At 32.5% G+C, this 20,107-nt stretch overlaps 1 pseudogene; it reads right to left on the bottom strand.

Annotated features, from left to right (window-relative positions):
* Positions 1 to 2,926: 2,926 nt before the first annotated feature.
* LOC112691917 lies at positions 2,927 to 3,813 on the bottom strand (annotated as a pseudogene).
* Positions 3,814 to 20,107: the final 16,294 nt, after the last annotated feature.

Genomic DNA, 20,107 nt, shown 5'->3' with positions numbered 1-20,107 from the left:
AAGTTCGCGGACGAACCTCGTTCCTTAATAATCCTCTGTGAACCTTCGACGATCATAAACGCACCTGGGCACGACGTGGCATTCGGGTTTTGCGAGAAAAAAACCATCGACGCCAATGATAAATCGGTCGAATACAATTTTTTTCTCCTTTTAACCAATCAAGATTACGTTGAAACAAAATCAATTTAACTCGAATGACCAAACGACCGTAGTCATACAATTAATAGAAGAATCAGCGAAACTGCATCGTTGTTTTGGGGTATAACCAGCGGTTCCCGATCGAGACTATTACCCGCAAACCAGGTAAAATTTAACACGTTCACGGCCTCATGTCAACTATAGTTGACATAGGGTTCTCTTTAGATAAATCCATGTCAAGTATAGTTGACATGGTGTCCATTCATTTGTATACATAATTATTTGACTCTACTAATTTATTCTAATAAATATTATGATAACATGATTATTTAAAAAATTTTTTGTGTATCGATTGGTATACTTGATTTTAAAATCCAACAGCTGGATAGTGATATTAGTAGTGTTTATTGTGTAGGCATACTGATTTTATTTTTTAAGAGTGATACTGTATGATTCTTGTATATGTTTACAGTTTGATTTTTGACAATTTATAATTGGATGGAATAAATTCAAACCCTCCATAGTTTTTGACTATAATAATATGTCAGGTATAGACCAAGCAAACTAGATGATAAGATACTACCAGACTCCAAAGAAATGGTTACATTGGTACATTAAAGTTTTTTTTTACACTATGGACAAATACTTATGGAATGCTAATTATTTGTACAACAAGTAAAAAACAAGTATACCACATTTATATTTTAGAAGAAATGTTACTTTAGTTGGTGTTATGTGTATTTACTTGCTATATAATTCCATATATTGTATTTAATCTATAGAGTGTTTATATTTCCAAAGATAATACATAATTCCATAGATATTATACAATCCATAGAATGTATATAATTCCATAGATTGTATAAAATTTCAAAGATAATACAAAATTCCATAGATAATATATAATCCATAGATATAGTATAATTCCATTGATTGTATAAAATTCTATAGATAATATATAATCCATAGATATAATATAATTCCATAGATATTATATAATCCATAGAATGTATATAGTTCCATAGGTTATATATAATATCTATGGAATTATGTATTATCTTTGGTAATATATACATTGTATATTATACAATCTATAAATTATATAAAATCTATGGAATTATATACAAACTATGGAATTATATAATACTTGTATCTTTCTTCTTCTTCTTCTTCTAGTTTTTACAACTCTCTAAGAGTCTTAGCCGCCAATACAACCTCGCACCACCTATCCCTGTCAAGCACCTTTTCCCTCCATGCGTCTATTCCCATATTTCTTAGATCTTCTTCGACAATATCGATCCATCTTTTCCTGGGTCTTCCGCGGGGTCTCTTTCCATGTGGTTTTCATTCCCGTGCATTCCAGTTTAGCAGTATCACTTTCCCCCCTTCTCATGATGTGTCCCAAGCCATTGTATTCTTTGCCCTTTGATGAAACTAGTTACTGGTGGTATATTAACTATGTCGAGTAGTTCCTTATTGTACATTCTTCTCCAACTACCTGTTGCTTCAACATAGATGGGACCGCAAATTCTTCTTCAAATATTGTTCTCAAACGTCCTCAGCCTTTTTTTCATTTTGCTTAGTTATTGCCCCATGCTTCACAACTGTATGTGAGGGTTGATCTAACTATCGTTGTGTACAGCCTAATTTTGGTTTTTCTAGAGAGGCATTTGGACCTAAAAAATTTTGTCAACGCGAAAAATGTTTTTTCTGCTTTACTTATACAAATACCTATCTCCTTGGCCCAGTCATTTTTCGTACTCAGGGTCGCACCCAGGTACTTAATGTACTTAAACGTGGTACTTCAAATTTTTCATAGATTAAATCCTCCGTAACTCTGGGGTCTTCATCACTTTCTAGTAGTTCCATTATTTTGGTTTTATCCTCACTAATGTGTAATCCTATTTTTTTTTGCCTCACTACTCAAGATTTTGGTGGCGTTAGCTACGTCTGTTAAGAATTCACCCAAAATATCCAGATCATTCGCAAAACCTAGCACCTATATTCTATTTTGGTTTACCTGGATACCACCTTCATCGGCTTGAAGTTCTCTAACCACATTCTCCGGAGCTAGGTTAAATAGTAGTGGAGATAACGAATCGCCTTGCGTCAGTCCTGTATCCACTGTAAATGGTGACGAAAGTTCGTTATCTACTCTCACCCAGTATTTTGCCTCCTCCATACACGTTTTAGTTAGCTTTATTAATTTTTCCGGGAAACCAAAATCGTTAATTATATTGTATAATTGTATATAATATCTTTGGAATTATACAATATCTATGGAATTTTATGAATTTTATGTTGTGTTTTTTTTTACGACTTTTCAAATCATGGGGTGGCTGTGAACGTGTTAATTTAATACTCCTACCCTTTAACCCTTTCAGTCCCTATGGCCCCCACAGAGGACATTCTTTTGAGGTAATTCTGATAAGGTTAGAAATTGGTTATAATAAATAAATAATATTTGTTTGACATGCTAATAATGTAAGGAATACAAAAAACATAATATTTATAATGTGAGTCTTATAAATTAGGGCTCGGAACTTAATGCACTTAAAATGTACTAAATATGCATGCACTTATGCACTTAAAAAAGTACAAATATGCTCTAAAAATATGCACTTATATTTAATTATTTTACACAACATTTTCATGAGCACAAATATTTTTTTAAATTTGTTAATAAAAAAAAAGCAAAGTAATAAGTTATTTTTATTTATATTTTTTAATCATAATTTAAACAAAAAAATAATAAAAAAATCGCTTTAAAAATTAAAAATGTTCCTTGAGTAAAAAAATGCACTTCTGTCGAGTTATATTTATATACCTGAAATACATAACACAAATTACTAAATTAGAAAAACCACCAGGTACATGCCTAATTAAAAAGTATTTTAATTAATAATTAAAATGCATTGGATATAATTTTGTTCTTACCTTCCAAAGTGTTACATTGGACCACTAAACTTTTTTTAATGTTTTCAAAATTGAAAGATCGCCGATTATCCACGAGCAAAGTTTTGTACCTTGAAAAACTACGTTCAACATCAGTTGACGTAATCGGCGCATATTTGAAGTAAGTAATATCGTCACCGGTCAAAGCATCAGGAAGACCTTTCATTGAACTTTCTTGTCCACTTAATATATTTTTGAAATATTAAGTATCGTTTTAAATCCACAATTTTTCTTCAATACATTATTGAATTTTTGAAATACCGCAACACCAATTTCACCCTCACAGTCGTTTAATTTATTTTGGACATATTTAATTGCAGATAATGAAATAGTGAATATAGTGAAATCGGATAGTGAAATATATTGTGTTTCAAGTTTCGTAATATATTCCGGTATAAATCCAAAATTTGAATGTATGTATATTAAATGAGCTTCCACATTGGGATCTTGAATTAACTGTTGAGCTTCTTTAACAGAAATTGCATCTTCAGAATTTATACTTAGTAATACTCTACGTATATCCTTGTAATATTTGCAGTAATAGGAAGCTGCCATTATCCATGTACCCCATCTAGTTAGTATTGGCTCTGGTGGAAGTGGTATGGCTGGTGCTTCACTTTTAAACACTAAAACACGTGAAGGCGCTTTTAAGAACACCTGTTTAACCCTGGAAATAAGTTTATCAACTTTCTTAAACTTTTCCCGTATACTTTCGGCTACTCTATGGATACTGTGTGCGAGACATGTTAAGTGTATCATTTTAGAGTACAGTGATTGAAGTATTCGCCCAGCTTTCACCATGTATGGTGCGGCATCAGTCACAAACAATAGGACGTCATCATGACGAATTCCGTTTGGCCAGAGGACGAACATTGAATGATCAAAAAGTTTAATTATCGTTGAATTATTTGCTTTTTCCAAAACTTCGGTTGTTAGCAAATAAGTTCTTCCCAGTGCGTCAGTATTTAAAGTTCCTATTATAACGTTAGCTACATATCTGCCTTCAGAGTCTGTTGTTTCGTCGATAGACACCCATATTCTATTTTCTTTAATTTGTTCTCTTATATTTTTTATAGTTTCTTCGTATATGTCGTCGACATAAGTTTTGCGTAGTGTCGAGTCACTAGGAATTTCTCTTGACGTATACTTTTCTAAAAATGATTTTAATTGAGGATTACTTATTTTGTAAAGTGGTATGTTTGCTGACAATAATGCTTTACACAAATCATGTGAAAAAGACACTTTTTCGGAGTATTAGTTACTATCTGTTGAATTTCAGAATTTGTGTTTTTTTCGTTTTTTTCTAATAATTGCTCGTTTATGTTTCTCAGTGTTAACGTGTTGAGTGACCACAAATTTTCGATCACTGTTAACTTTCACTTCACATAACTTACAGAATAAAATACTTCCGTCGGTTTTGAATATATCTGTACCATATTCCAAAACAAAACTATTTAAACGATTTTTCGCAGATTGTTTGGTTTTCGGCATTATGAAATAAAAATAATATAAGTAGGTAATTGAAACAAGAATGACGCATAGAACTACTAACAACAACAGATAACACGGACGTATAAGCCGGAACTGACAAAAATATCTAAGCGGTAGGTCTATAAATGCCATTAACAATAGTCAATAATCATTGAGTTATTTTCCTATAAAAGTATTTATAGAAAATCGTCGTACTTCGATAGCAGCTGTTTCTATTTTAGATTTGTATAATATTATATTTTAGATAAAGCTATCTGTAGTTGTAATTTATGTATATATATTAATATTATATCATATTAACCGATAGGGGAAAAACAGTTTTTAATGTCAAATGGAAATTTGAATAATACGATACAAGAATATCTAGTAAGGTCTCTGAATATGAATGTATTTATTTTTTTATTTACAAATTTTCATGTTGAATCTACTAATCTCCATAAATTATAAAATATGCTTTAAAAAATTGTAAAATTAAGAAATATGCTCTAAAATCTAAAAATCACTAAATATGCAAAAATATGCACTAAAAACTTTTGATATGTTTTTTGTAGTGTCTTGGAATGAATTTCTAGCTTACTTAGCAATAAATCTAATGGTTCAAAAAAATCATGCAAATGCAACAACTTCCGAGCCCTACTTATAATGTATATTTTATAGTAAGAAATGTCTCGAAAAAATTTTTTCATGAGTTTTTGAAATAAATAGATAACAGAAATATTTTTTTCTAGTGGATGAAATGGTTTTAAAAATCTGAAATTTTTTCTTTGATAAGATAACATAATAATCAATATGTACGAATGATCATTATTCCCCCAAAACTAGTATCAGTGAAGTTATAACAGCTGTTATGTATGTCCCTCGTAAGAGACATTGGGCTGTTATGGAGTCAAATTATGATGAAATATTATCATTTCTATATGTTATCAAAATACGAAATAAGAACATATTAATTTGTTTTTACTCATTTTTCATGCAAAAATGCCCCATGTACATTCAGGACACATGTTTATTGTGACAAATGTAATATACATTTATGTTTCATTCCTAAGCGAGAATGTTACCGTCAAAAACATAGAGAGTAAAAAACTAAAAATTTTTTTTATTATTTTTATAGCTATTTTTAATTTTTATTATTATACATGGCCTAGTCAAAAGGGATAAGACTGTTATATTAATTTTTTATTATTTAAATACATAATATATAATTATATATCAATACACATAACCATTGTTATAACTATTTTTATTATTATACATGAAATACTTGAACTAGTCTAAAGGGATAAGACTGTTATATTAATTTTTTGAAATTTAAATACACAATAAATAATAGCATATAATATTTGTTTTTATTCTAATTATGACTGCGTAAGAACCCAATGTCCCTCACAGAGGACAATCCAATATCTCATTAGGATATAACCAAAAAAATTTTTTAAGAATTTTTTTAGTATATTTATACCCCGTTTACTACATATTTAGTAAAAAAAAAAATTCTTACTTGAAATATTTAATTCTGGGTCTGAAAGGGCTAAGATGGCACGAATGACCTAACGGAAAACCAGCATTATCGGGTTATCGAAATCACGGATAGCAATACAATTAGACCGATTTACGGAACCTCAATGATGGATATATGATGTAAAGAACCATTTAATTTTTATTTTTTATTTTACTCGTATAAAAATGTTCGTTTCGCAAAAGAAAGCATATACTGTATAAATATAAATTTAATATAATAAAACAATAATAATAATTTTAATAAGAAGTTATGCATAATGAAATAAATACATTATATGTACATAAAAAAAAAAAAAACAAAATATTTCAGTCATTACCCATCAAAAAAACTTATTCTACCCCTTGGGTATCATTACACCCTGGTTGGGAACCACCGGGATAGACGAATAGCTGTTTTTTCTCGTGTTTATCGTTGTCCAGTGCAAAATTCAGATCTGTGAGTTACAATTACTCCTATTCTGTTGGTATTACGTGTGTACACTAATAACCGTACAAAATCATGCAAAACGTATACACTTGTTAAAAAAGCTTGGAATAGTTAAAATAGTTGACGTTAGGTCCATACGGTCGCTTTGGCTTATCGATCCGCTTCTGGGGAATGTAAAATTGTTGCGCATATTAGAATATCGAATAAAATGTGGTCTACAGGTGTCATTGCTAGAAACTGTAGCAAGACTAACCGTTATGCAAACGAGATAATGTACGTTTTGACGTGTACCATAACATTGCTGTTATAATTATGAATTCGGATTGCACTGTATTATTATTCTAACCTATATAGTTTTATTAAACATTAGATTTAACAGTACTCGTCGTAGTCTTAAACGTTGAGATTACCACGTTGTTTGCGACGTTGAATTTATTATATTATAACGATGTTTTTCTATCCCAGCACGGAGGGTAGACATTATTTTTTTCTTTACGCGCTCAGTAAAAACGATAGGATTCATTAGTTATGGGACTCGTTTCAACCTCTCGGACGGTACTCGACCAGATGCTGGGTAAGATTTTAGTTCCCGCGCTGTATAAAATGACATTATGTCACCGGCAGCGATGCGCAGTAATATTAAGTAATACATTTTTAGGCACCGAAAACTACTATACACTTGAATAAAAATTTTTAATAGCACATATCTCATTAATTCTCCTTGGAGATTACAAACATTATTTGTTTACGATTTCCTCTAAGAAGTCTCATTAAAATCGAAAAAAAAAACTATTATTATTCCCGATTGCTTTTAATAATCGCCTAGAAATGTATTTCTGTACAGCTGAGCCAACATGTTTGCATAATACAATATCAAAACGAAGATCTTGCGTTTATATCACAAAACTCACATGGTGATTATTATTATTATTTCCACAAGACCTCGTTCAGTCTGGGATCGAGTACGTCGCGTTGAACCGCACGCTATCCGACTACATCATAATAGTATGCGGAACACACAAATGTAAAATAATAATATGTGTATTATTGTGTCGAATTCGTTCGAATTACGTCAAAAAACATCGGACCGTTTCGTTACTATTACATATTTTTTTTTTTTTTTACTTTCTGCATTCTATAACATATATGTTGCTAACTGTTGGTTATTTCTAACGACAGATTCTCGGAAAACTTGTATTGTGTTTCGACAAAAATTGCATAAATTTATATCGAATAACACACACACACACCAACATATATATATATATATATATATATCGTATACGTGGAAATAATAAAACACACTGAGCACGTAAAAACTACTCTTCATGTAACGCCGAAAAGAAAAAAAAAAGGTTAATACTACATATCGTATCCGTCGACGTGAAACGTAATCGAAATGGTATTGTTATTGTATCGGAGTATACATATAGGTAAATGTGCTGTGTGTGTGTGTTAACGTATATCATAGTCTTTCCGCGCGCGGAATGTTTGAGGGGAAATTAAGCGATTACATCGGTATACCGGTTGGTATTTAATTAATTTCAGGTAAAACGAAAAGGAATTGGAAAAAAAAATAAAAAACATCATCTCCAGTACACGGGTAAAACACTGTAAGAAGGTAGGTCAGGTATCCTCGGAAAGAATTATTATAGTTTTATCGGTTTTTTTTTTTTTTTTTCCCCGTCGAAGGTTTACCGCCCATCGCATACGATTAACCGTCGATCAACACAGTGCGCGCAGAAGGACGCACAACTGTTGTCGTGATCCGGAAACCATACGCTCCGACGGATTGTGTTTCGGTGTGCGCCGTGGAGAGGAAATAATTGGACTTACGACGCGTATTATTTACGTGTGTGCGTGTGTGTGCGTTTAAAATGTGGAACGTGTAAAACGACTTGTTGACCTATTGGACGTGCACGCATTCTGTATAATATGAAACACGTTCGTATTATTTTATTTATCATCGTAGCCATGTTGCACGTAGTCCGCCCTAATGGCAATTAATAATAATCTGTAGCGGTTTCGGTTTATTTTTTATAGCACATAGCACACGAATACATAGGCCCATAAAATTACGCTTTTTAAATTATGCCATTTAAAACTTAAAATTGGCATCACAATGCGTTACGATGTGTCGTTATACGGATAATAGTTCGGTTAAATGTTATTTTGTAATCTTATTGAACCATAATATGTAACATGTAATATAATATAATATCCGTACGTTTTCGTTGTCACTACAATCACTACAGCGGTTTGCTTGATGAATTCACGTTATTTCTGAATTTGTGTTTATTTTGTGATGCAATTAACTAAATGGATAATAATTCAGATTAAACGCAACGATGAACCAAATCAAGGATAATCAAGGTTAGGTATTATAGCGTTCAACGAAGTTATGGAAGAAATGATAAAAAGAAGAAAAAAACGAAAACGTAGGTCTAACCGTGGAGTTTTATTTGATAGTAAAAACCGGTGAATATTTTAAATTTATATATTTTTTATAGACCTCAGGAGACGTTTAATAAACGAAGGACTCCTAAACTAGGAGAGGACTACTCGAAAACAAATGATGCCTGACACGAGAAAATTATTATTATTACCATTAGGTCTCGTGGACGAAGAATGTTTTGAATAATCCGTTTCTAAGTAAGTGCGCACACCTATTTAGCAGACCCGTTTCGCAATCGTGATGTAATGGTGCTCGCTCATGTGGTGGGCGTTTCGAGAGTTCGTCAACCCACGGTCGCGCGGACACGGGAAGGAGAGCATTTCCGTCTTAAACGAATTTCCGGATCAACCGTGCCCCTACCCTTCGTCCCGAACGGTAAGGTCGACGTCACCCGTCGGGCTCGCACTTCCGGTCCGCGGCCCCAGGCGACGCGGATACATGAGCCTTTGCGGGAGACTCTGCCGCGGCACGACGACGGGCACGAGGTCGACGACCGTCTTCCCGCGCCGTAGGACGGATGGCGTACCGCCGTCGTGTCACCGCGCGCGCACACACTTCGCTCCGGTTTTTTTTTTTTTTTTTAATTTTTTTTTCCTTCGTAAATTCACTCTACTGTTTATACGTGTACGCGCGCGCACACGTAACCGTTTAGTACACCACGATGCGTTACGAGAGCCCGTAGCGTCGCATACAGGGCGCGCGTGAAAAAACAGAGGACCACGGTGCACTCGTCAGGATCGGACCAAGGAAATATCGGTACCGGCCGCGGTTCCGATACGACCCGTTTAAAAGGAAAAACCTTAACCGTCGTGGCGGCCGCGAATTTTTTTTTTCTTCTTTACGCACAATTCTCAGTGCAAGCGCGTTCTGGTGGTGGATGTTCGAAACCTTATCCTTGGCCGACCTCAATTTCATTTATCGGATCCCGATTGCGCATCATGCGCCTGAAACGGACACACGAGATTTTCGCAGCGGCACACCGGATCGGCGGTCCCACGTTTTGCGACCGAACGCGCTCTGTATATCATAACACCACGGTCTATAAACACACATGCTTATCGTATACAACCACACGCACGCACGCACTTAAACAAAACACGCAGACACGCATTGCACATACGTCGTGTCCTGCGAGGTGCAGCGAGAACATGTGTCCAACAGACGCGCAGACACTATTTCCGGACCCAGCTCCGTCGTCACAACCCACAGCTCCGAGTGCGCCTCGGGCCGGAGGTGTTTTGTACACAAAACGTATAATATTTCGTCAACATTATTTTTAATATTCGCCGCGCCCGTTTCGTGTAGTCCCGGTGCCGTTCCGTTTGTTCACCGTCGTCGGTGTCTCTTTCGAGGTTCCGTCATTTGGCCGACGATTGACATGCACCGCATGTGCGCGTGCAGGTCATACGAAAGTGGCCCTATCCGGACCGTTCGATCAGGAGCGTTTAGTTAAATGTTCACGGAAGATTATTGTCTCATCGGTATATCGGTATCTACCTGGTATATGGTCCAATATCAGGCGGGTTGGCGGAACGATGGAGAAAATCTTGTAAACGATAATTCCAATCGATAAATCATTAGCGTGCCTTTTTTCTCTTTCTTTATATTTTTTACTTGCAGTTATATAAACAACAGTCATTTATTGCGTAACATAAACATTTTGTACAACTAAACAAACCATTTTAATAATTCATTATTTCGACGACTAAAAACCAACACAAATTATGGTCATATTTTTCGCATTTTATACATTTTAATAGTTTTTCATTTTCTATTGAATTCGTTAGCTCACGTTTAATACATACATATATCTATAGAACTACGATGAATTGTAATAAGACTATTTTTTTTATATTAAATTGAAATATTCAATCTATATCGGTAGACATAATAAATTTATGTGATATAGTAAAACGAGTTAAACAAATAACATAAATGGAGAAAATAAGTCGTCCAATAATGATGACACTTTAATTGTTGATTTTTATATTAAATAAGGCGAAATGACCGAGGTTAGAACCATTTATTTTGTGATCTGTAGTAGTTTTGAAAATGGCATTCTTTACATATTTAAGGTTACAGTTTGAAGACGGACATAACTCATGAGACCACTGAAAAATAGCGGAAAAAAATATTGTAACGTGAAAACACTCGATTGAATATAGAGATTCTAAACATATATCTGGTAAATGGTCAACGATATTGCACCTTCATTTCGATATTCAACAGAATATTCCTGTCGTGTACTCCCGCGATGAACCCAACTTTCATTATTTCGTTTTAATATGCGTTGTTTACCACGGAATATTGTCCGCATTCGAACAAGCATAATTTTTGCATATTCTCTAATTCATCATTATTATTTTCAAACATCGACACCGTGCGGTAACGATCGCGCGTAGTAGTTCGTATCGAACATAATTTATGCCGTAATACGTGTGTACACACCACGTTCCTATTTTTAATTATAATACTTAATCAGTGGCCACCCAATATTATCGCAGTAGCCCCATACCTTCGTTCGAAAAACATCCACTTCGAATAAAAGTGGTGCCCTTCGTTTTTATAGTTATTAAAACTTAACTGCGCACGGGAAAAAAATAAAAAAAAAAAAAAATCCAATAAATTTTATTGTTTTTTTATTATTATTATTTTCTAACCTTTACGTAACAAAGTATGATGCCAATTTTTGCGAAACGCAAGAGGCACAACGAAAATAAATGCAAACAAAGTCGTATTTACATTACATTTCATTTTTGTTTACGTTGTAATCAACTATTGATTTGGCTCACATTGACGCTCGTTAAAATCGTATACATGTGCAAGGCAACAGCTGTGAGCACAAGATTAACAATTTGACGTATTTCGTACAAACTCAATACATAAATTTCAACGATTTTAAGTAAAATGTAACTGGAGCAGCAACTCGCTATTGTTATTTGGACGATATACATTTTATATTTGCTTACATTATTTAGTATTATTAGTGTATTATATAAACGCATTAAATTGGATTGATAAGTTTAAACGAATGTGAGTTTTACTAGAGTAAAATATGAAGCGCTAAATTGGAAGACAATAAAACGAAGATGTCGGTGGGAGATGATAACCTTTCAGTGAGAGTGAAACATGTAAGAGGCTTTTGGATCGTATTTTCTCATTATTTTTATAATTATTTTTACAACTCATATACAAAATACAATTAATTATTGTACCGCTATTTTTATATAGTTGGGTCAGTGGTGACCTTGAAGTGGATCAGGTTAATGCAAGTATAAACAGGTATTTATATAAATTCACTTTATGACTTTTTTTCCAATTATTATTTAGAATCTATACGATTTGAATATTTTCAAGAGTGACATTTTTGACTGAGAGTGCATTTTTAAATAGAATAAATTGATCGTTTAAAAAATACTAGTATAATATGTCATATTATTTGGATATGTAATAATTTATTTTAAACATTATGTGGAAATAAGGTCTTACTATGGGTTTTCTACTATCTAGAGGTTCTAACATTCAATAGGTTTTGTATCTATGAAATTGCGACTCCAAAAATATTTGCTAAAAAACTTTTATCGAAAATTCAATAGAACATTGTGGAACATTGTGGAACATTGTGCAGTGTAGGGTTAAGGCAATGAAATACAAACAACGATGAAAAGATTGATTTATCGTTGATATTTAGGAACAGAGGATACGAACGTTTTGGGATTTCAAATGAACACCTATTACTCCCAATAAATAATATGTGTCTGATAACTCTACTCTTTTTTCGTTTCTTGTATTCAACCCTATAGTTGGTTTCGCAGTCAGACACGTTCTCTCCACTGTACCAGTAAACTTCCTTAGTTCCATGTAGTTCGATGGTCCAGCATCGGAGATCATTCACTCGACAAACGAAGTTCTCGGACGTCCTCTATTTTTCTTACCTTCTATTGTACTATGTATGAAATAGTTCGTTTTTGTTTCTCAATTTATAATCAATCATGTTCCGTCGTCTAACTTTGATGGTTTTAAATATCTCTCTGCGTTCATTTATTTCACTGAGCATGCTTTCTTTGGTACGGTGTTCTATCCAATTCACTCGTAGCATCTTTCTCCAACATCAAATTTCAATGCTTCCGAGGTTCGTTGTTCTGCTTTATTTAATACCCAGGTTTCGCAGCCGTATGTACTTCCAAACTATGTACATATAATTTTACAAATCTTTTTCTCACCCTTGTACTCATAATATTCGAGTTTAAAAATGTTTTCTCATTCGTGAAAGCTGACTGTGCGATTTCGGATAATAACTTTACCCTAACGGACTCGTATTTTTTACGGCATTGTGTTCAAATACGACTGTAAAGCCGACCAATATAATAATTATTAGAATGTTTCAACAAAATGCAGCTTGCCCAAAATGGAAATCCCTGAAAACCGTTTGAAACACTCAATATCGAGAAACGGCACTAAAGATAAACTCGCTTCCGGTTTTCAACGAGTGTCGCACTGTATGCTTTGAAACATATCAACGGCAATGCGAATATATGAGTTTATAAACACTTGAAAAATATTAGGACGCGTCATACAGACATTATTGTTCACTGATATGGCATGTGTCGTACGAATAGTTCAACTTCAATAGTTGAAAGTATTAGGCTTATTAATATTACGAATTTAGATATGTATTCAAGAATGTCAAACCATAAACGATGTAGTAATAACTTGCTTCTCAGACGGATCGACACGAATGTAGAAAACGTGAGACGGGTTCAGATAACTATTGTAAAAGTAATAATAAATGGTACGCTAGCCGAGAACTAAGTTGATCGCGAATTGTGACAGTCAAACCGCTTGCCGAGCTCATAAATAGAGACAGCCGGGGCTGCATTGATGTTATTCATAATGGAGTAATTGTGACTTCCTCTTTTAATTTATTATTATTATTATCATTGAACGCGTTTCACGTCAAATTCTCTGTTATCATGTACACACGCGACTCCGTGCCGTTACGGTTTGATTTAAGTTTTCTCTAGACCGCGACGACAACATTACAGTAACAGTAATATTAATAGTTATAATAATGATCAATATTATTTTTTAAGAAATATCATAGACATATCAGCAACGTCGCTTTTAACTAATTGTATTATTATTAATATAAAGATATTTTTCAAGTTAAAAATTAAAAGTGTTCCCTGCCAAGAAGTTAATTTTGAAATAGCTTCATCATATGATTTCGGTAACACTAGTAAAAAGTTTCTTCGTTTTCTATATATTTTTTGTTTATAGTTGGAAATATTACTGTTACATCTACTATGGTCTACTTCAGATATTGCCTACCGAATAATTTTGTTAGGTCTTGTTGATATTTCTTCCGTAGTTCTTCTCTTTGTATTGCTTTTAATCTAAAATAAATTGATTTAAAAAAAAATAATTAATTTTAGATTCTGAGCGAAGCAATAAATGTATTGATTTGAAAATATGTGTGTTTTTATTTTTTTACTTTAACTTACTTCGTATTTTTCAACCTCCGAATCCATCAATTGGAGATATGTGTGTTGACCACATATTTCTAACACCGTAGTTCGATGTTCGTCAATTTATATTGAGGCATAGCAATTTTTTTTCGAACATAAATATTATAGTAAAATTGTTCAGAGTTTTTATTTCCGTATAAAAAAAAAAACATTTGAAAAATGTTTTTCCTTGAATTGAGTTTACATATTTTAATTTACTCATTATTAAATACACTCAACAATTAACGATTACAGTATACAGCTTACGACAGTGTCTCACGAGTCAACAGTCATATTAAACAATAATCTACTATCTAATGTCTAACTGATTATCTACACAATATTATTACGTAGAAATACCTGTACAATGTTTGAAAATTGAATTGTAAAATTTAGAGATGTGTGAATTTGTAGCTTTAAATTAGAAGACCACTCAAGCTTTTGAGTATATATGTAGTATCAGGGACGTAAGTATAGATTATTAATGAAGGGGGTTTCAACTTTAAAGAATTAGTAATGAGCTAACGTGAAAAAATAAATATATTATCATTGACAGTGAACGTTTTAACTAAAATGTCATTTATGTTGTTAGTAGTATATACATTATAGTACATGCATAGATTTTTTTCTGATTACGTTTATTAATTATTTACTCATCGGGAGTTTTGAATGAGGGGATCGAACCCTCCAAACCCTCCCTTACCTACGCTCCTGAATAGTTATATGTTGTTATAGTATATGCACATTTATTCAGTTCTATTGTTAAATAATATTGATGCGCAAATTATGTATGATCTTTAACTGGTAAAAGTGCAAATGATATATAACCCAAAAAAATGAACGATGTGTAAATGTCTTACGAAAAAAGTCAAAACTAACAATAGTAATGCGCAAACGAAAACCGGTACGTTGCAAAAATAACGTCGAGTAGCCAAATATAATCGTTATAATATTTTGTTCCTTCAAAACGTGCAGAAACCAACCTAACCACAACTGCAATGACTAAGAGGTCCAAGTATGGTCGGTCGTAAAACGGGCGCAGCTAGACGTTTTTTTTCTTGTCTCATTACATTCAGGCCAATTTTAGAGTTAGTGAGTTACGTACAGTTGATTCTATCGGGATAACTGTGCGCAACCGAGTATTCGGGGAAAATGCCTGGAGCCCTCAAAACTGATTTTATTTATCGTTTTCGTTTAAGGTCTCTTTTTTTTTTTCACTGTTTAACATCATAAATTAAATATTAACGTAAAACGTGTGATAACTGGTTTATATCGACTCCGCAAACGAAAAACTAAAATTATTATAAATTAACTTGCAACTGTGCAATTCTTTTATATTTTTTTTTCATTTATTTTTAGGTACACGCAAATAGAAATATTTCTAAATGAATTGTTGCTCATCTAGTTCTTATGCTATTAGTTGTTATACGGTTGAAATATAGGGTGTTTTAAAAAGAACGCAGAATTTAAATCTGCTATAAATTAAATTTTTTTCTTTTAAAAAAAAACATAACAAATACATCATTATATTCGAGAGAAGTTAAGGTTTAATAGTGTAAAACAATATCGGGCATATGACCCTCTCTACTAGTGATTGTTTCTCTTGAAGTGTAACAAGTTGAAACCAAACATTTTTTATGTTCATTTGGTCTAAATAAGACCAAAAAAAATTACTGAACACAGTAGGCTCAATATTCTTGTATGTTTGCAACAACACGGCGCAATTTGTTACAGTCCAAGAGAAACAATCCCTCTGCTGCGTGAGAAGTTCCTGGACAGACTAATCTCGTTGCGTGGAGAACAAAGCTACCCCACTTCGATCTTATGACTTGACACCATGTGATTTTTCTTATAGAGATACACTAAGTCACGAGTTTACCAGATTAAAGTTTGAAATATCTTGGAATTCATCATGTCCTCAACGAACTTGATGAGCAATGTGTGATCGAATGATGGTAAATTTTATGGAAAAAATAGTCACCTGTAGGGCTAGTAGGGAAGGTCCGATATTGTTTTTTATTGTTAAACTATAACTTCCCCCGAAGAGAATATATTTTTAATGTTTTTTTAAAATAAATACATTTAATTTATAACAGTTTTAAATTCTGCGTTCTTTTTGAAACACCCTATATAATATGTAACCCGGTTGAACTCGTCTGTTATGAAACTTTTCGTTATAAAGTAACACTGTTTAAGCTTACAAAAATAAAAATAAATCCATTTGAAAAAGAAAAAACGTATAGTTGTATTCGTTAGGTTTACGGTTATGAGGTTGACCAGCGAAGAATGATGAATCAGCTCAGTTATAATTCATTGTAAGTTGTTGATGGCCAAAACTGTCTCAGGAGCGTACTCATTCGATGTTTACAGACGGGCACGATAATGACGATTTGAAGAAACAGAACAGTATTCCTCCGTGTTAAGATATGAAACCAGTAATGAGAAAGATGAAAATCTCACGTCTCCGATGTAAGAAATTATATTGTTTGTAAAATAGTAGAAGAAAAGAAATATAGTTTAACCTACTTACATAGATGAAACCGGTCCATGACGTACAATAACAACATTATTATATAAATTAGCAATAAATGCTACTTCACGATCTTGTATTTACATACATTTATTTATCTTATTGATAAAATAAAAGAAACTAGGTAAGATAATGATTGTGAAAGTTCATCCTTCATCCCTTCGGTTTTTGGACTGAATAATGGTAATAGTTCTATTGAGTTTTAAGAAATGGTAACTCATTTCATTAGTAAAATCAATCTGAGCAAAGCTTCGGTATACAAATAAATCATTTATATATTTTACCATATATTTTACAATCTTATTGTCGGTAGATTATTTTTTTTATCAACCTGTTTAACATTTTCTTGTCTGACAAAATAGATATTTTTTTTTATCAAATTTTTAGAACATGTCGTTTTATCTGTATCCAAAGTTTCATTATGATCTGGTGTAAAAGTAGTCAATTCCATAATAATTGTATACAAATTTAATTAACTCTTATATAAAAGTTCTTAACTTTTTATTGAAAATATTATAAAATATGAAATAAAAATTTTTTGAAATAGCGTATAAGTTTTAAGTTTCTAGCCATATTATTTTTGGAGTTATGACAAAATAAATAAAATCTGAAAAGTGAAAGTCTCGTTTACAACGCATTTTTACCATTTTTCCTCAGTTTTCCGGCAGTTTCTCTTCATGTCTGATAAAACTATTGAGATCCTTTGAAAAATGATGAATTTTCTTTGATTGAACTTTTGATTCAGTATTTTTATTCGAAAAAGTATTTACAGGAAAAATTGAAAAATAAAAAAAATTAACAGTATTATAAAACCATAAAATCCATAGATTGAGTGTCCAATAGACTCCGAAACTAACCGATTTTGATGACATTTGACACAAAGATAGGTTACACCTTAGATAAGGACATAAACTACCATTTGTTGGGAAAAAATAATGGAAAGAAACCATCAGTAGTATATATATATACTCATTTCCTAATCCATTTATTCATACCTTTAAAATATTACTAGTACAAATCAATAATTCCGTATTAGCATATTTTGTTCATAATCAGGGCCCGGATGTCAATGCCTTAAAAATCTACTAAAATGCCATAGTAAATAACATCTATGGCCTACAACGTACGTATTATTTAAATAAAACGCCTTAAATACTTATCTATGTACTCAAAATTACGATATAGTTATAAATAAATATATGCATAAATTATTTAAAAATGAATGATACGCGTGGAATAACAATTATTCATTTAGATTTATAGTGTGTTATTGAAACACATTTTTATCAAACAAAATCGTCTATTGGCTGCTGCTGCAAAAAAAAAAAAATTAAAAAAGTCAACAATCGTCATCGTCCTATTAATATTATTTTAATAATATTATTTTTAAAGCTGATGAGATTTATGATGTATGCGTTTGTAGATACGATTAATCTCGCGAATCACGTACTCGTACGAATTTACATCGATCGATTTGCAACCACGACTACAATGGACATTGTATGCACTTGATGATGGACATCGGCAATGAACGATGATGACGTCACATGCATATTTAAAACGATCCGGACACGCAAGGATGTGTGAATTCGTGAAAACCAACGACATACTATTCTATAAAACGCCATTAAGGTGTTTTGCAAGTGATATTTTGATACACACTTTTTACATTGAACGACAATGACTTCCGCTGCCAGCGTTACGTCATGGATCATTTAAGTACACAACATTATGCATTATGTACGATACCGTTTACAGTTTTCTTTTTTCTTTTTACAGCCGGTAAATTATTCAATAATAATCTTGGAACGCATAGTTTATGTATAGTATATACCTATTCGTATGCTAAAAAGTTAAAACATAATCGAATGATTTAACGATTTTTTTTCATGAAATGCGTGTTTATTTGTATCGCGTAAGTGTGATCGTGTTTCGGAAAATTTGAATATGTATTATACCCATCGTTGACAGTATAAACGATTCGCGTTAATGGCTCATAATGATTCACTTAAGTGTACCAAAAGGGTCTTAGTTAAACTCCGAGGTTCGAAAATATATAAGTATATAATGGCGCAGGTTGGCCGCTATGGTTAATCGATTCGATGTGATAATCCAACAAATATCGTGGACGACGAAAAATAATTATACGTGAATTCCGTCTATAAATCCGACTGTAAAAGGAACGAGATTTTCAATAAAACCATTTTATGCAAATTTTATTTTAATAAGCTATACTACGGCCCCCATAATAAAATATAATACAGCGGTTGTAAACCATAAATCGATATTTCACGGAATAGTAAAATCGAAATAAGAAAGAGAAAAAGTTTTATTAACATTTTACAACCACTTGATGTGCTCGTCGAAAAATTGTGCATGTATATATCAAAATAAAACCAACGGGCTTGCATATAATATACATGTGCGGATTAGCTTATTAATCATATGTGTCTGTGTGTTTGTTTTATACTTGTGACGGGTGTGTGTAACGGGAGAGCTTAAGTGCCGGATGAAGGAAAATTTAAGATTAAAAATAAGTGTATCTAAAAGTGTATACCAAGTTTATAATCTTAATCCCGTAAAAGTATAGAATACAATGTTATAAAAATACGTGTACGAGTTTGTACTCGTCGCCGATGATTGTTCAACGCTCACACCAAGTGTAATTAAGGCAAATATTTGAATGTTCTCGTCAAATACTGTTATCGGGTATTAATAGCAATGGCAAATAATACATTTAGTGGGTACTTTTTTTTATCTTCATGAATACACCGCGGTAGTCGTTGCACGAGTTAACAATAACTAGAAGTAAGTACTAAATTGTAACACATTCGTCTTAACCATTTTAAGGATATTTATTTTGTAAGCATGCGTACTAAATACGTTTAATATATATTTTTTTGTATACTTTTTTTCTTCAGCACACTCGAAGGAAACGTTTCATATCTGAGAGTTTTTAAATTGATAGACCATTATAGGAATAATATCATAATTTTTTATTTTTTATTTTTTTTTTTATTGATCTTTATAGTTTCGACAGCATAGGGTATTAGCTTTTGAGATTTACTATCACAATTGTTAAT

Source organism: Sipha flava, unplaced genomic scaffold, assembly GCF_003268045.1.
Source record: "Sipha flava isolate LNK unplaced genomic scaffold, YSA_version1 67_pilon_pilon, whole genome shotgun sequence".
Lineage (NCBI taxonomy): Eukaryota > Metazoa > Arthropoda > Insecta > Hemiptera > Aphididae > Sipha > Sipha flava.
The sequence above is the reverse complement of the archived record's forward strand: the minus strand, read 5'-3'. Positions and strand labels throughout refer to the sequence as shown.